Source organism: Panicum virgatum, chromosome 1N (genome assembly GCF_016808335.1).
Source record: "Panicum virgatum strain AP13 chromosome 1N, P.virgatum_v5, whole genome shotgun sequence".
NCBI classification, from domain to species: Eukaryota; Viridiplantae; Streptophyta; class Magnoliopsida; order Poales; family Poaceae; genus Panicum; species Panicum virgatum.
The window spans coordinates 22,493,091-22,499,922 of record NC_053145.1 but is presented as its reverse complement, the minus strand read 5'-3'; the positions used below and the strand labels follow the sequence as shown (position 1 = coordinate 22,499,922).

The 6,832-nt window shown below is 41.7% G+C and overlaps 1 long non-coding RNA gene across 1 annotated transcript; it reads right to left on the bottom strand.

Moving 5' to 3' along the window:
- Window positions 1-3,976: 3,976 nt before the first annotated feature.
- On the bottom strand, window positions 3,977-5,604 carry LOC120655516. The gene is made up of 2 exons (XR_005667557.1): window positions 5,210-5,604; window positions 3,977-4,354 (listed from the first exon to the last, which is right to left on the bottom strand). It is a non-coding gene; the product is annotated as an uncharacterized LOC120655516 (long non-coding RNA).
- Between the last annotated feature and the right edge of the window lie 1,228 nt (window positions 5,605-6,832).

Here is a 6,832-nt window from a genome sequence, read left to right as displayed (position 1 = left end):
CAGGGCCCCACCGGCCGAGGAGGAGGAGGAGGAGGAAGAGGACAAGTCGCTCGGCGGCCATCTAGTCGAGGCCGTTGTTGGTGTCTCTTATGCTCAATCTGAATAGGTATTCTGCAAGCGCACAGAATTCACCGGTGTAGCACTCACCTTGGAGTATTCCAGGGTATCATGAAAATCCTCAGGGAAGCACTATGGTAAAGTGTATAGTAAATCATAGTGACAACCTTTACTAAAGTTACTGATTGACTAATCTAGCAGGGGTAAGCTAGATAACTGATAATATAAGTGGTCAAACTATGACCGTGCGACACACAGAAGATTCTATACCTTAGAGAGGTAGCAGCTGGGAGGACAACAAGCAAGAAAGGACTCCTGAAACACTTCTAAACTACTGAGCTAGCCTCACTAGAACTAATCTAAGCTTCTAACTTGTTATCGAAACTAGGAGCTTACTTCGGAAGCCTAAGCGAAGGGCGCAGACAGGGGTGAGAAGGGGCCCAACATACTTTTGGCAATCCTACTGCTAGGAAAACACCCGAACGTGGTGGACTACTAGGGACGGACAAGGCTGTCACCACTTGCGGCCTACCACTGCGGTACCGTGGGGTGGAACACATTTTCTAGCTAGCACTGAGTCTAACTCCCAACTACTAACCCACTCTAGACTTGAGAAGAGAGAATTGCTCCTTTGAGTGCGTGTTTACAAGTGAGGGGGAGAGTGGTATTTATAGGCTTCCAAGGTCGGTAGAAGGCCGATAATTCCGTTGGCGCCAGGTGCACGCAACTGTAGAGACGGTGTTTAACTTCCACGCGAAGCCGGGAGCCGTAGAGATGGTGCTTAACTTCCACGCGAAGCCGGGAGCCGAGAGGATGCAAGGTGGTGCCGGGCGGCCCAACCTAGGCCGGCCGGCCTAGGATTGTGCCACCTGGCCACCGACCTTATGTGGACGGCCTCTGATCCCTCCTGGGCGTCGATGCTTCGGGTATCTTCCTCAGATTCTGGTATCTTAGGCCGGGCGGCCTGGTCCCGGGGCCTCTCAGCCCTCCGTTTCGCCGACGTTGCACATCAACGCTCCACATTGCCTCTAGACTGGGTGCTTTCCTCATTTGACTCTCTTGGCACTGGCAGGTGGGCTTTTGGGTTGATCCTTGTTCCGGGTCCACCGACAGGAAATGACATGTTCGCCTTGTTCTAGAACCTTATGAATATGTCACATTGCTCCAGTGAAATTATTGGACCCATGTATGTGGAGGTGTCAGGCCGGTCAGCACGGAATGTGCCGGGTGGCCGGGATTTTCTCTGATTTCGACCATCTTTGGACATTGGATTCCTGCAAACACAACTCATCCAAAACTTATGGAACTTATTAAAATCAAATAAAATATGCATGGAATATAGTGCAAAACTCAATTTATTCCCGAGAAGTTGATGGTCAAAACGTGAGATAATGGCCGTCAACACCCCCCAAGCTTAAACTTTTTCTCGTCCTCGAGCAAAGCTTACCACTGAGGCTCGGTGGATCAGGAGTTGCATCAATGTTTGCCCTCTGCAGGTACCCTGTGCACAGCATATTACTCTATCCGTATGTACTTCGAGTAAATTGGCTCATACCTATATGTTCTGGATGATGGGGCTTATTTCACATTTCATCCCTTGTCTTTAGTGGTTGGAGGACTGAACAACCTTCACCATAATGTTTTCCTGCTTTCCCTGTTCAGGTTCGTTCTCGGAGTATTCCTTAGATATGCATATGATTAAAGTTCCCTGAAGGTACTCTCAATCGCTCAAGGTGTATAATCCTCACCAAGGTCGAAACTTGACCAACATCTTCCTAATGTAAGGCTGATATCTGGAGTTATGGGTAGGAAGAGTGTGGCATGCCTTAATTACCTGTGTTGCCGAGCCGAAGAGTGGTTCGCAAGAGGTAGGTACTTGATCAAATTCCGATCTTATGGAGTCACAAATGTTCAGGGGAGAGGGAGAAATGGACTCACACTTTGGAAATATTTGTTGGTCATTTTATTGAACTCCTCTTTTGCACTATTTTTGCTAAGGATCATGAGAACTTCTTTCGTCTTCTCTCTTTTTTTTAAGAAGATAACTTCATGTCCTTCTTGATTTCAGAATATTTCAGAGGGAGCTTTTAAAGAAATTTTGACCCTTTTTGAGAGTGGATAGGCACACAGTGGAGATTTTGGGCTGAGTTGTAGTGGAAATGTCTGGTGGAAGTGGGTGACAATACCAAGAGTAGGTAATTGTCATACCAGACGCTTTGAGGCTAGCAATGAAATGGATACGCAAAGGAGAAAGACCGGCAGATGACAAGTACCTTTTCTCAAGCGAACTCACCATTCGACAAAGCTCAAAGTAAATCAAGATAGCCTATGGTATCTCATGTATGAAATGTCATTATGGCTCTGGATGGGGCATGTAAACCAATAGGGAAACCTTATCATATTTTAATATTACTCCGAGAATTTCTCTTACTGAGGTAGACAGTTTTAATTCCAATGTAGACCATCTCGAATCCCACAACAACTTAGACTTAGAAATTATCTTAAATGCTCCCACACAAACAGATTAATTGTGTCTATTATGTGCCAACTAGCTCTAGTACTAGACGAGTAAAAAGCTGTAAACGGGGCACATGCAAAGGTCAAACAGAGCAACTATTCATCATTTCCAAGATAAGAGTTTGCACGGATTTCCACATATTTATTCTAAACATGGCAATTCTCTTTTATATATATATATGACTGGTCTATTTAGCATGTATGGTGTTGAATATTATTTAGCACCCACGGCGGAGTGCCACTCCGGCGAGGGGAAAATTACGCCCCCATGGAGTGAGGGTAGTAAATTCCTTAGATTATGTGGTTTTAATGCATAATTTGCCATGGAGACCCTAGTTTGTTGTTTTGATTGAGTGTTTTAATGCAGTCTGACTTTCTTACACAGAAATAAAACATTGAATGACCAGTAAAAAGAGCACCATGCGGGGAGGCAGCAATTTTAGAGATGCACAAAAATGGTTGGTGTGGAGTATAAAGTGGCATGTGTGGAAGTAAAAATTAGTTGTTCGTTGGTTTTAATAATATCTTTTTGATTTGATGTAGTAAAATTACTCTATTTTTATTCACGGTAGTAGAAATCGAATATTACCTATATTGCACATTTGTTCTTCGACGAGGTGAATTTACGGTTCCACACCGTGTGGGTAGTAAAAACAGAATGCGCTGGTGCTTTAATGCATATTTGACCAGAGATTGAATGGCTGGTCGTGGGGTGGTCAGTATTTAATGCACCTTCTATTGAATGGCCAAATTGACCAGAGAAAATAAACACCGATGGAAAACAAATGAGCTCCATATCCGGATGGATTATAGTAAAGTAGGGAGTGGAGCTAAAAATCAGTGGTTCGTCGGTAATAGTATTGTGTATGTAAAAAAGCGACAACTCAGCTCTCTTGGTCAAGTAATTTGAAATTAGTGGTTTTATTACTGTTTGGACAAGTAATTTTAAATGTACGTATCATTTGCTACTAGTGGTGGCGTCTCCGTCCGAGCTCCCGCAAGCTTTCACAACCGTAAAAATCGAAGTTTTTCATCCCGGACCGTAAAAAGGGTCTCCACCATTATTGCCTTGTAATGTGTGCCGGTCTCCACATAACAGGCAACAAATCAGCGGATCAGTTTTATTGGAAACCATCGTAGGGTGAATCTTTAAGCTTCGGCAGCGCTACCTGCCGGAGCTCTGTCGAGCATGGGATCGTAAAAATCTATCTACTATGTGCTGCAACCCTAAAATTTGTAATGACCGTAAAGATCATGTGCAGCGTCTTTCCCAAACATAACGAAGTAATTTCCTTGTCCAAAGAAGTAAATTTCTACAATAACTTTGAGTAATGTTTAAAATTTTGAGCAGTACTTTAATGATGATTTGATAGTAATAATCTTTCTTCACAACTGTACGACCAAACAAAAAGCAATATCTGCATATGTAATCACAGATCAAAAAGATCACAAGCTGATTACACGTAACTTGATTCAACAAAATTTAAGTGACATACAAGCTGATCGCACAAACACAATAGAATTACCCACTTTTTCCTAGAGTGAGCAAAAAATATCGTCTATCCTATAACATACTAAATCTAAGTTGTAATTTGTTACTGAGAAGGTGGAGAATTGATGATGATGCCAGCAGTGGAGCTGTAGCAGATGGCAGATAAGCCCGCTACAGTAGCTTTCTAGCTTTCGTTCTCTTCTCCACGTACCATGACGTGACTGCAGTCTCGCTTGCTTTTCTTCCATAGCTGGCCGGAGTTGCATGACAACCATGCATTATCTCGTTCTGAACCATAAATATGCAGCTTCAAAATACTAAATAACCTTGTCAAAGAAATAGAAAATACAAGATATATGGACATTGTTAGCTTCAAAAAAGTAATTTTCATACACAAAAAAGTTAGTTTCGCAATAACTTTAAAAAAGTATTTTTTTAAGTTAGAGTAGTACTTGAGAGTAGTACTATAATTGTAGCGCATTCACCCTGACCTTATCCACCTTATCCCGTGATTCTGAGAAATATAGCTTCTACCTATACTTTCAAAATTTATGAAGTAACTCAAATGTAGTACATTTATCTTTATCATGAGTTGGAAATATCACTATTCAAAAGAAACAATTTTCAAACCGAAATAAGTAAATTTATTATGATACAGGAAATAACATACTAGTATAATTGTATACAAATGGCATCACATATTGATTGCGCATGGATTGATCTGATCAGCATGAAAAATGATATAATCGAGTACCTTGCAAGATATTTAAAATTACTTCTGGAAACGGTGTTCATGGACACTCTAAGTTGTGAGTTACTCCTAGGAGAATCTAAAATTACTCATACTTTGCATAACAAACTAAGCTGATGAACAGATCCAATTATAATCAAAATTACTTCTCCGAACACTTAAAATTACTTATGGAGATTCTACTATACGAACTACCTCTCTAAACATTTAAAATTACTATTGGTCACACTACGGCAATTGAATGGGTCCAATTGGAGTGAATATTACTTTTCTAATTTGTGTATTACTCCTAGACATGCTAAGATGTTGTTTCTTCTCTGAATATTTAAAACCCCTAGTAGGTTACTTCAATTTATCTAACTAAAAAACAAGTAAACAAATTGGTTCCAAACCTTTTATCTGCAGACCAAACCTTATATCTGCTGAGGTGGCAAAGTTCAGCAAGATGTCAAGTTTCATCAGGCTATGTAAATTTGATTTACTGGACATAGATAGAATTCATTGTTTAGCTGTAGAAATTAAGAGCTATCATGTAAGCAAAACTAGGCAAGAATAAGCTAATAGAGGAGCATACCTCTGTAAGGCATGCTCGCGCCACTCAAGAAATCGTGATTTTGCCCTCCATCAGACAGGTTGTGCAGTGATTGCACACTAGATCTGTCTGCACCTTTGAGAAAAACTGAAATAAATCATGTGAGGAGATTGAATCAACAATTGCTTGGTTGTTTGATAAGAGATTTATACCTGGTGATCCTTTCATATGAAAATAACGGGATCATCCTAGATTGGAACGCCAAAACAAATCATATCCATGGCACCTCCGCAGATCATGATGACCAGCCTCCATCAGAAGAGGATGCCTGGAGGAAGGAGATGCGCGGTGCGGGGACGGTCTAACCAGAGATGGGTTCTGTGAGAACCGCCCAATTTGATACTATTTTAAACGAACCGCCGGTCATTATCATCCAGATGAGAGTTAACACGTGCTTGCCGGAGAGCGTGCCACGTGTTATCCCACATCTAGAGACACGAATAACCGACACGTCATTCATCCAAAATAATATCAAATCCGGTAGTCCCGGTATGTGCTCCAACATACGCCCAGAATCAGCATATGCACATACCGTTTACAATCGAATACATCGCCAATAATCCACAAAGAATAGTTTTACAAAAACAGAGTTCGAAACTTAATATTACAAGTTCAATATAGGTGGGTTTCAAGCTTCACTTACAAGCCTTGGGCTCACGAAAGTCATATTAAACAGAAACGTAAAGTTTATTGCATTTACATACTCTCACGAAGCTCGGTTACGATAAGGACTTACTAAAATAATGATGCCTTGCTCAAGGACATCACTACAGCCACCACGACCTACTCTTCTCCCGCGTTTGGATCAGCGGGGTAGAAGTGGCCGAACACCACTTCGGGCTCACCTGCAACTAGGTTTAGAAAGCAACCTGAGTACAAAAGGTACTCGCAAGACTTACGCGATTACATATACAAGGATCATGCAAAGGCTCAAGAAAAAGCTTTAAGGTTAAGTAATTATTGCGTAAGCATTAGCTCTCTACACTATTACCTATCAGAATTGATTAATCTTGCCCAAACCCCCAACAATTTTAGTACATTAAGAGTATACAATATAATAAGTCACAGAGGTGCCATAAACCATTTCCATCAAAACCGGAACTTTCTACGAAGAGTTCAATGGACAAAGAACTTGCTCATAACCGAGAGCGCGGCAATTCGAATTGATTAAAACCTTGCAAGGGTGTACTACTTTACCCACACGACGCAAGGACCATGCGACTCACCCAACCGGCCAAAGTTGGATAAGGGAGTACTCGCGTCAACCGTTCCCAACATGGCTCGATCATTGAAATCTTCACACCTAGCTTACGCGTAGAGACTTAGTTTCCACCGGGGACATCTCTAAACTTTCCTACATGTAGGTCCACCCGGGGACACCTCTAACCCTCTCTGCATAGCCCGTAGCCACGTATCTAGGACT